Source organism: Myotis davidii, unplaced genomic scaffold (assembly GCF_000327345.1).
Source record: "Myotis davidii unplaced genomic scaffold, ASM32734v1 scaffold512, whole genome shotgun sequence".
NCBI lineage: Eukaryota > Metazoa > Chordata > Mammalia > Chiroptera > Vespertilionidae > Myotis > Myotis davidii.
The window spans coordinates 2,294,463-2,306,383 of record NW_006284323.1 but is presented as its reverse complement, the minus strand read 5'-3'; the positions used below and the strand labels follow the sequence as shown (position 1 = coordinate 2,306,383).

The window sequence follows — 11,921 nt, the reverse complement described above, 5'->3', positions numbered from 1 at the left end:
ATCTCTCTCTCTTTCTCTCTCTCTCTCTCTCTCTCTCTCTCTCTCTCTCTCTCACAGACACGCACACACACACAAATATATATATATATATATAAATAAATAAATAAAGTTGATATAAGTCAGCATGAGAGACTGAGTGTTAAGATGGTGTGATAGCCAAAACCGGTTTGGCTCAGTGGATAGAGCGTCGGCCTGCGGACTGAAAGCTCCCAGGTTCGATTCCGGTCAAGGGCGTGTACCTGGGTTGCGGGCACATCCCCAGTAGATGTGCAGGAGGCAGCTGGTCGATGTTTCTCTCTCATCGATGTTTCTGACTCTCTATCTCTGTCCCTTCCTCTCTGTAAAAAATCAATAAAATATATATTTTTTTAAAAAAAGATGGTGTGATAATGCTGTACGCTAATGGAAACATCTTTGTTTTGAAGAGCAAGGACTAAGATGTTTAGGGGTATGGTTATGGTATCCACAGTTCTGGGTTTTTTTAAAATTTTGATCAATTTAAGGAAATTTTTTGAGAGAGAGAGAGAGATGGAAGAGAGAAACACTGAGTTGTTATTTCACTTATTTATGCAGTCATTGGTTGCTTCTTGCATGTTTCTTGACCAGAGATGGAACCTGCAACCTTGGCATATTGGGATGACGCTCTAACCAACTGAGCTACCCGACAGGGCCTCCAAAGGTTACTTTAAATGGTCAATAAGAGCACACACACAACTAATACAAATTGTGGCCAAACTCAATGACTGCTGAGTGGAGGTGGTAGAGGATGACTCTTCTCTTTTAACTTTTTGGGTCTCAAAATGCCTGTAATAAATACTGGTGGGAAATCAGAATTTTATTTCAATACATATAGATTTGCAGTCCCTCTATCAAAACTGGTTAAAACTTCAATATCGGATACAAACTGGTACAACTATTCTAAAGGAAAATTTTGAAATTTGTGTCAAAAGCTTTGAAAATATGTGCTCTCTCTACAACAAAACACCATGTGAGGAATTTTATAAAAGGAAATTCTGTATAACTAAAGTATATTGTTCAGTAAACATATGGGCAGAGTACCATGGTGACCAATATTCCTACAGATCACCACAGAAGCTGGAGAGAAGTTATCAGCAGGTGGCACCATCTGCTCAAGACCGCTGCAACAGGTGGGTGGGTGTGTATAGACATTGCAGCCAGTGCCACCACATGAAAGAGCCATTTGCAAATTTGTCACTCGTACTTTGTGGAGCTCCTTTGCAAATTCCACTCGAGCATAATGTAACCCCGACTGGTAACCCGCAAGATGGTAGGCAAAAAGGTCTCAGCAGAATTCACAGGGTTCACCTCGGCAAACTCCTTGGGCTAAGGAGGTGGCATTCTGCTCTGGCCAAGGCCTCTGTCAATCTGCTCAGCTACAGGCCCTCAGATTGCTGGCCCAGGCAGGCCCAAGACAGAAAGTGAGTGACTGATACCCACCAGCAACTGGAAAATAACTGAAAGCATCTGACCCAAGAATGATGGTCAACAAAGCTCATCTTTCTTTATCACAATCTGTTTTAATGGGCATTACATAAAAACCAACGGCTAACTTGAGTTTAAGAAACAATCAATTAATCCCCATTTCTTCCCCCCATTACACAGAAAAATAAGTATCTATTATGTTCAAACTCAAAAAACAGTGCCTTAATTTCCTAACATCACTTGGGGCCCTAAAATCAAAGTCAAAGAATTGCCAACCCAATGTACTTATAATACCATGGTGTTCAAGGGTCAGACATAGAATATTATTTATACAAGTTTCACCCAATTAAAAAGGATATATAATTTGTTGAAGTTGTCACTTTGATAGCCTTTCAAGAGTTCCAGCTAGATTAATACAAATGAAATAAGCACAACTTCCCACTATCATGTACAGAAATATTAAAACTCATTAGTAATTTTAAGAAATACTAATTTTAAAATAATATTCTTTTCATCTAGCAATTATTAAATTTAAAACAACCATACTGCCAGCGAAGATGAAGTAAAACTTGGAACTCTGAAGGAGTCCTAGAACTCACAAACTGCATGACTAGTTTGGAAAACAACACGACTATATATAGTCAGTCATGAAAAAATATCGCATTCTTCTTCAATCAACCGGAGACTGTAGCATTCAGGCTATGACCTTAAAGGCAGACAAAAATATGAAATATGGGCCAAATCTAAGAGACTGGCATTTTAATATTTTTCAGCTTTCTGGTCTAGGCTGACTGGAATAAGAGAAGTTTATTTTTAAAAAGGCCCAGATATACTAGTAAACGATTGGCTGAATCTGATCTAATGGTGAAGTCTTTCCTGCTCAGACAATATGGATGAATCTGGGAAGGTCCTAGCTGGCTAAGAAGCTCATAGAGACTAGAAAAGAAGGTGTAGTATGCAGGTCAGGAGACGACCCTGAAATTAGCAAGGCCTCATCTCTCTTCCCAGCCACAGCTCTCTAGCCAGTGTGGTCTGCCCACTCTTGTCTGAGATGACTTAGTGCTCTAATGGTATCGTTAAACCCCTGTGAAAGATTTAGATTTTAAAATTTGGTGTTCATAATAATCTATGTATTTGACATTTAGGTGCTTTAATAGTTAAGAAAATAGGACAATTTAACCTTAAATTTTAGCCTTGATTTTAACTTAAAATGCATAATTAATTGCATTATACAATTATTGATGATTATTGATTTTAGACATAATTTCTTTTTCAGTGAAAAGGTATGAGAGAAATTAACGAAGATTGCAAACATTTCTTCATTTATACAAGTTTATCAACTGCCGGGCACAAATACTGGGTCCTGGGATTATAGCAGTGAACAAAACGAAGTCCCTGACCACGAAGCGCACCCTCTAATAGACAGGATTGGAAAGCTTGAGAACATGAGATTCACCGTAAATATAACATTAAATTATTAGACATACCTGAGAAAGTTTTACTTGTTTGGTCAGATATATAAGGTGCTTACATGAAAATCAGATCCACTAAACCTAAAATTATGATTCCAATTGTGTAAGTTGTGACTGGGACTGATCATTAAAAATGGTATATTTAGCCCTAACCAGTTTGGCTCAGTGGATAGAGCGTCGGCCTGCAGACTAAAAGGTCCCAGGTTTGATTCCAGTCAAGGGCATGTACCTTGGTTGCCGGCACATTCCCAGTAGGGGGTGTGCAGGAGGCAGCTGATCGATGTTTCTAACACTCTATCCCTCTCTCTTCCTCTCTGTCTAATTGCCTGTGTTGTTTCGTCTCCCTCATTACACATCAGCTTTTGAAGAAAAAAATGTCAGACATCATCATAGCTGAGCAGAGCTCTGAAAACAGCTCAGCCTGGTCTTCTGAGTATCTGACTGTGTTTTTAATGACTGGGATGAGGTGTGGACTCTCAAAATTTATATATTTAGCCCTAACCAGTTTGGCTCAGTGGATAGAGCGTCGGCCTGCAGACTAAAAGGTCCCAGGTTTGATTCCAGTCAAGGGCATGTACCTTGGTTGCCGGCACATTCCCAGTAGGGGGTGTGCAGGAGGCAGCTGATCGATGTTTCTAACACTCTATCCCTCTCTCTTCCTCTCTGTAAAAAATCAATAAAATATATTTTTAAAAATGGTATAGGAAGATCACCTTGAGTTGATCAAAGGCTGTCTAAAAAGGTGAAGTTTAGTTAAAACATACTAAATTCATAAAGAGAACAAAAAACTTGCAAATTCTACATAAAAGTATACAGAAATAAATAGGCCTGTAACTTTGTGGCCTTAATAAATGTTGATTTTAAAATAACCTCAAATTATCTTTTCTGTGCTCAAAAGCCTCATTTGAAAGGGCACTAAACATGGCAAGAAAAGCTAGATGCTAGTGATGTTTTTTATCCATATTAATAAAAAATGGAAACAGAACCTACATGTCATCCATAGAGGAACAGTGAAATCGATTACGGTCACCCATCATCAATCATCAGCATGGTGGTTAAATCCAGGAGCAGCATAGAAAGTCTCACAGTAACCTGCCAACTGAAAGGCAGGGCCCACGATTTGTTAGCATCTGTGCCCTTCATTCAGTCCACAAAGATTTACTGAAGGTCTTCTCCATGTGGGCTGTGTTGTAAGTGCTGGGGGTGGAGCAGCAAACAAAGCAAGAAACAACTTTATACCAAGGCTGAAAAAGTCCTGATAGATTAATTTGGGCAGGAGACACCTCTATGGTGCCAGCTCTCCCTAGTCCAGAGCCTGGGTCCTCTCCTACACAGAGGTCTCCTGTACTCATGGTGGATTAATTCCTAGACATTTTTAGTTTTTCCTGCTGCTGTCAAAAATATCTTATTGTCATCATCATACTTTGTGGTAGACTGCTGGATAAAAAAGTGCTCCCTAGTCTGTGTGAACTAACCTATACTGACCAACTTCACCAGGGCCTTTAGTCCTAACAGTTTATGGAGAGTCTACTGGTTTTTCTTGGTACATGTAGTTATCTATAAATCTTGCAGCTGCAATACCAATAAAAATACCTGTTGTTTCTTTAGAAACTCAAAAAAAAACCCCTATTCTAAAATGCATATGGTGGAATCAAGGTCCATGAATGAATTACTCTTAAAAGATTTAAGAAATAGCAAATTTTAAAGTATCCTACAAGAGTACAGAAGTAACATAAAAAGTGTGTAATAACAGAATAAACAGGCCATTGGAACAGAAGAAATAAGACACTAGATTTGCCAGGGATTGAAGAAAAACTACAGAAAATGCAGGAAGCTTTGGAATTTGATGCTTTTACAAAAATCTCTCTTAACTCAATCAATTCCTGCTAAGTGATGGTGAAACTGGGGTTTTGGTGCTTTTCTTCAAACACACCGTACCTGTGGTCAATCGTGTGTTCTCTTGTTTAGACGTGGTGGCCTGGGCTTCATAAAGCAGAAGCACTTGCAAGTGTTTGGAAGAATGCTGTCTCAAAGCTCTGTGTCACAGTTCTATCTATACAGTCCATGTTAATGCAGAAATGTACAGAGAATTTATTCTATGTTTAATCTTCACTTTGTCCTGTCAGTATCACAACGGGGCTGTGAGGGTAGGAAAGGGAAAATGAGGGAAGAAATATCTTCTCATATTCAAGACCTACATAAGACACTTTTAAGGCTGACCTTAGAGACTCAGTTGGAACCTCAAGAATGCAGTGGAAGTGATGGTGTGTGATTCCTGGGCTGGGTTATAAGTGTGAAGCAGCTTCTGCCTTCTTTGGACACTTACTTCTGATGCCCTGAGCCCCCATGCTGTGAGGAAGCCCCCTCCCCCCATGCTGTGAAGTTCCCCCTCCCATGCTGTGAGAAAGCACACTCCCCCATCCCCAACCCCAATACTGTGAAGAAGCCCAGGTCACATGTAGAGTCATCATAGAGGTGTCCTGGCCAACAACCCCAGCTGAAAGCCAGTATCAACTTCCACATTTGAGAAAATTTCCTCTAAAAGACTCCAGCCCTCAGTCATCAAGCCACTCTCAGCCTCTGCGTCTTTCTAACTGAGGACCCAACCATTGTGGAGCAGACACAGGCCATTTCCACGGCATCCTTTCCAAATTCTTGGCCTCAAATCCATGAGCATCATAAAATGGTTGTTTTATACCACTAATGAAGTAACTGGGTTTCCACTAATAGGAACCAGAACATTCTAGCAGATGCTTGGTAACACTGTCCTCATCTTACAGAAGCGCAAAGAGGTTAAGATACCTTTGTGAGGTCAGACTGGCTCTGAAGCCCCATTTCCTCTACACATTATTTCTGAGAACACAGTAACTTTGTTTCTAAGTAACTATAGAACTCGTCAGAAAATCAGGACAGTATTTGACAATCTGTTCAATTTTGATGCCTGCAAATGTTAATTTCATCAATTCAAACTATGAATTATGGTGTCCTTCAAAATGGGAAGGACATTTAAGAGAACAGTTGAAGAAGGCAATGCATCAGGTAAACACCACGAGTGACTTTCAATCATGGCAAGGATGCCCACACTGCACACGCATGGAACTCTGCTCTGCAAACACTAACAAGTCTAAAGAAAAAATGACAGCCTAGTGCCCATGTGAAGAAGTGGTATGTCCTGACAAAGTCTGGAAGTAGGCACCTCCAAAACACCGTAACACAAGTTACTGAAAAGCAAAGAAATTCCTCCCTGATGCTATGATGCAGCAAATGAAACAAGCTCCCCTATCACCTCTCCATTTTCTGAACTCCCAGCAATGCCTTCAGACCAGTCTCCCACGGTCACGCTTTCCCACCCCAAGTCCATTCTCCACATTGCAGCCCCAATTATGGCGTTTCTTAAGAGTTGCTTCTTTACCTCTACTTATCAATTTTCAGAACAACGTGCTAGCTCCCTAGCCTTCTCCAATAGTGACCAGTGAGGCTGTTTTAGTACATTATGATCTCATGGGTTTGAACATTTTAAAAATAAATACATTAGCCCTAGCCAGTTTGCTCAGTGGACAGTGCGTCAGCCTGAGGACTGGAGGGTCCCAGGTTCAATTCCAGTCAAGAGCACATATCTTGGTTGCAGGCTCCCGACCCTGGTGGGGGGCATGCGGGAGGAAACCAATTGATGTGTCTCACATCGGTGCTTCTCTCTGTCTCTCCCTCTCCCTCCTACTCTCTCTAAAAATCAATGGAAAAATATCCTCAGATGAGGATTAATATAAAAAATAAATTTAAAAAGATAAGTACAGTTATATGTGTATGTAGTATATATATGTGTGTGTATAAGTATTTCCCCAAAATTATCCCATCTTTGGCCAATGCAAGCACCTTCAGTTACCTCCTAGAGCAGTGGTTCTCAACCTTCCTAATGCCACGACCCTTTAATACAGTTCCTCATGTTGTGGTGACCCCAACCATAAAATTATTTTCGTTGCTACTTCATAACTGTAATTTTGCTACTGTTATGAATCGTAATGTAGATATCTGATATGCAGGATGTATTTTCATTGTTACAAATTGAACATAAAGCATAGTGATTAATTACAAAAACAATATGTAATTATATATGTGTTTTCCGATGGTCTTAGGCGACCCCTGTGAAAGGGTCGTTCGACCCCCAAAGGGGTCACGACCCACAGGTTGAGAACCACTGTCCTAGAGCCTTAAACACGTCCCAGTAATTCTTTATAACTTTCTTGCTTTCAGGTAAAACAAGACACTCAAGAGTAGACTCATCTTCATTTTCTGCACTATAATTGTCACTTTCAAATGAGAAGTGAAGACAGAAAAAATGGGGGGAGTGGGGAGTGGCTTCTAGAGAGAAGCCCTAATAAGCCAAAGACCAGTGAGGCTGTCTGGCCCAGCCCTACTGCAGCCCTGCCCCTTTCCCTGACCTCTGACCCACAGGGCCCAGTACCTCCCAGCCCAGCTAGAGTCTGCTCTCCAGCAGCCTATTCACACAGTGCTCCTCAGCCCCAGAACTCAGGGAGTAAGGCACACAGAAGCTCTTGAGGAAGCAGAACTGCTTGCTTTCCCAGTGGCATCTGGGTTTCAGAACTGCTTCTGGACAAGGTGGCACCCATAAGAAAGAATTAAACTCTATATACTGGCTTCAGCAGAGTTTCTCAGGGCTCAAATGCCAGCAAAAGGGAAAAACAAAGGAGCAATGAGGCAATAGGAACTGGTCACAAAAGCTTTCAATATTTATTCACATGGATTCCTTTATTATTCTGACTTACGAGCTATTTACCTAGGCCCTATTTTTACACAGGTGTCATTACATACCAATTATAGCAAGCTAGTCTACTGAGGGACAATATCCTATCTTCCTCTTTGTTAGTCATACTAGAGGCCTGGTGCATGACATTCATGCACTGGGGGAGGAGGGGCTCAGCTGGCCTGCGCCCTCTCATTCCAGGACCCCTTGGGGGATGTCCGCCTGCCGGCTTAGGCTCACTCCCTGAAGGGTCCTGCGCTGAGCATCTGACACCTGGTGGTCAGTGTGCATCATAGCGACCGGTCATTCTGCCATTCGGTCGATTTGCATATTAGGGTTTTACTATATAGGAGGATTTCCCCAGCAGACTTAGGCTGTTTGATTCCATTTATCCAGACTGACACAAATTTGCTTCAGCTAAAACTGACTGAGGGGTGAGCACACTTTTCTGTAAAGAGCCAGCTAATTAGTATTTTAGGCTTTGCAGACCACATACTGTTTCTATTGTAGATTCTTTTTCCTTTACAGTGGCTCTAGTAGCACTTGGCCCGGAGGCCTACAATTTGCCAACTCATGGCCTAAAATATAGCTGTCCAAAGAGACATGTTCATAACTTCTTTTATCCATCAAAAATTTGCTCTCTAGCCTGGCCAATGTGGCTCAGTTGGTTGAGCATCACCCCATGCACCAGGAAGTCACCCGTTTGATTCCAGGTCAGGGCACATGTCTGGGTTGCAGGCTTGATCCCCGTTGGGGGTGTGTAGGAGACAGCTGACCAATGCTTCCCTCTCTTTGAAATCAATACATTTTGTTTTAATTTGCTCTATAACTCAGTTTTGGGGACATCAAGTCTTTTGGATTTTTCATTTAATCTACAGACAGGCACAATGCAGTAAAGCTCAGAGCTGCCACACCTAGCCACTTTCCTTCTCAGCAGGGCAACTCCCGAGCTGCTCTCGAAAGCTGCTTTAACTGATGAGCACAATCAATTCCACTAACAGAAATGCAAGAAAGTCTACGGTAACTTTAGCTTGCTTGTCTGGAAGAGAGATGGTTAAGGAGCCAGGAAGTGACTGGGGACACAAGAGTCAAGAGACATTTGCAACAGACATTTTCTTTCTTTTTTTAAAAAAATATACTTTATTGATTTTTTTTACAGAGAGGAAGGAAGAGGGATAGAAAGTTAGAAACATCAATCAGCTGCCTCCTGCACACCCCCTACTGGGGATGTGCCTGCAACCAAGGTACATGCCCTTGACCAGAATCGAACCTGGGACCCTTCAGTCTGCAAGCTGATGCTCTATCCACTGAGCCAAACCAGTTAGGGCTGCAACAGACATTTTCTCTGTGGCTACTAATATTTCCTCAAAACATTTTATTAATGATACTTTTCCAAACTAAACCTGCTAATATTATTAATAAAGAAAGCTGTCAAGGATTCCAAGAAAACTATCAAAATTCTATACTCAAAAAAAAAAGAGATTTTCCAAGATACCTTTTAGGACAATCAACTGTCCATCACTACAGTTCAGTGAGTTGTCATCCACCTGTCACCTCTCTTCTATCCTGGCTTCATTCATATCCCCCATCCCACTGAGGTTCAACCAATAACACATTCTGAGGAAAACATTTGCCAAGCAATCACTTTACTGTTCAAACAAGGCTTGGGGAGGTACCACTTGAAGTTTAATATTCAAATGAAATCAGAGCCCAACCGGTTTGGCTCAATAGCTAGAGCATTGGCCTGCAGACCAAAGGGACCCAGGTTCGATTCCACTCAAGGGCAAATACCTTGGTTGCAGGCTCCTCCCCGGCCGAGGCCCTAGTCAGGGCCTGTGCCGGAGGCAACCAACCTATGTGTTTCTCTCACAACAGTGTTTCTCTCTCTCTGTCTTTCCCTCTCTCTTCCACTTTCCCTAAAAAATCAATGGAAAAATATGCTCAAGTGAGGATTAACAAAAAAATTAAAAATCATAAACATTACATTCTGTTAAAACAAAATTTGTCCAAAAAATATATTTCCAAGCCAAAAGTCCATATATGTTCACTAAAGACATAGTAAAACTCTAACCACAAAGGTGTTTTAGGAACTGTTTTAGTAAATTCTGAGCTGGCTGGTCTAGCATAGCTGGATAGAATTTCAATTCACATCACAGTTTTTAAGACCTTGACTATCAATGGCATCATTAAAAAGCTGATACACTTTCATGTAGTATTTATTATTAAAGGTCAATGAATATGTTTTATGAAAAACAGAAACCCCACTCCTTCAAGGCAAGGGCCCTCTTACACATACAATCTTTCTTCCTAGGGCACTGTCTGTGCTGGGGGACAGCACCTTAGAAATGGGCCCAGCAGTGATACCATCCTACCTAGGTCCCTTGGGATCTGACTAAGCTTGTTAGGCCAGAGGAGGATAAAATAAACACAGAAAATATAAAAAATGAGATGCTCCAAAGGCTCTGCCACATTAGGCATGGACATAAAATAATCAGAAAAAATATAGAATCATTCAATTGTGAAGAAATCTTAAATTTTTAAAATAAAAAACATATTTAGCTGGATTATATAAACATGTGAAAACATCTTCTACACTAATAAAAGACAAAGATATTCATTGACCGTACCTTTGCTAGACCCACCAGCCAATCAGGAGTGAGTATGCAAATCAACCCAACAAAGATGGCAGCTCATTTGCATACAAAGGTGCCCAATGAAGACTGAAGACAGTGTAGAAGGAAGCCAAGCACTGCAGAAGGGAAAGGATCAGAGGTAGCAGAGACGGGAGCAGAGCTGAAGCAGCAGGCACAGGAGGGAGCAAAGTGGTGGAGAAGGGAGAGGGGGAGGCAGCGGACACAGAAGGGAGGCAAAGCAGAGGTCATGGGAGGGAGCCAAGGCAGGGGGAAAGGGAGGGAGCCGAGGCGGCGGGAAAGAGAGGGACTGAGGCAGTAGAAAAGGGAGCGAGGCAGTGGAGAAGGAAGGGAGCGATGCAACGGAGAATGGAGGAAGTGAGGCAGTGGAGACGAGGCCACGGAGAAGGGAAGGAGCCGAGGGTGAAGTGAGGGAGTGAGGCAGCAGAGAAGGGAGCGAAGCCCGCCTCGGTGGGCTTTGCTCCCTTCTCTGCTTCGCTCGGGTCTCAGGAAGCCCTATTCTTGCAGGAATAGGCCCGAGGAAGCCCTATTCTTGCAGGAATCTTCCTGCAACGGGCCTCTAGTCTATATATATAAAAGCCTAAGTGACCCTTCGACTGGTAGCTATGATGTGCACTAACCACCAGGGGACAGATGCTCAACACACAGGCATGGAAACACGGAACAGACTGAAGAATCTCAGAGGGAAGCGGGGAGAGGGGAAGGTGGGAAGAGATTAACCAAAGATCTTACATGTATACTAGAGGCCTGGTGCACGGATTCATGCTCCGGCGGGGTCCCTCAGCCAGGCCTGCGGGGACTGGGCAGAAACTGGCAGTCTGACATCCTCCGAGGGTCCCGGATTGTGATAGGGCACAGACCAGGTCGAGGGACCCCACCGGTGAACAAATCTGTGCACCGGGCCTGTAGTAATATAATAATGCTGGCTAAAAATACAACACAAAATAGGTTAACTGATTAATACATAAAAATGTACACATATCCCACTAAACTTGGGTTCTATACATTTTGGGAAATGCTGTTCTAGTTCAGTAGTTCTCAACCAGGTGAGACTTTTGTTCCCCAGGGACATTGGGCAATATCGGAAGACATTTTTTATTGTTACAACTGGGGCTAGGATCCCACTAGCCTCTAGTATGTAGGGACCAAGAATGCTACTAAAATCTTACAATGCACGGGACAGCCTCCTCCACACAGACATTTCTAATGCCAAATGTCAACAGTGCCATGGTTTACTGCTGCTCTAGAGAATTGCAGAGGTATTTCCACTTATGCTGCAGGAAATTCTGCTGAAATAAAAGTTTTTTAAAAAGCATACATAAACACATAACTGAATTTAGAAGAATACAAAATTAAATTCCTAATTTTTTGATGCAAAAAGTACAAATCTTGATAAAATGTCTTAGACAAAATATAACATGTATTGAAAGATTAGCAAGGTCTCATTGAGGCATTATTTTTGCAAAATATAATGAGCTGTTTTTGGAAACTGCAATCACAGTACCTATCAATCCACAGTCCCTTCTGAGTGACCCAACCCCACTGCAGACCCTGCTGAAAGGGGGCGGCTGTGTAGATGGCAGGAGCCATCCG

General features: G+C 42.1%; 1 protein-coding gene across 6 annotated transcripts in view; it reads right to left on the bottom strand.

Annotated features, from left to right (window-relative positions):
• PKNOX1 (PBX/knotted 1 homeobox 1) overlaps positions 1 to 11,915 on the bottom strand; it is a 53,189-nt gene extending 41,274 nt beyond the window's left edge. For all 6 annotated transcript variants that reach the window (XM_006754345.2, XM_015569112.1, XM_015569119.1 and 3 more), the window contains exon 1: positions 11,833 to 11,915. The gene's annotated coding sequence lies outside the window, so the exon portion shown is untranslated. The remainder of the gene's footprint in view (positions 1 to 11,832) is intronic.
• Between the last annotated feature and the right edge of the window lie 6 nt (positions 11,916 to 11,921).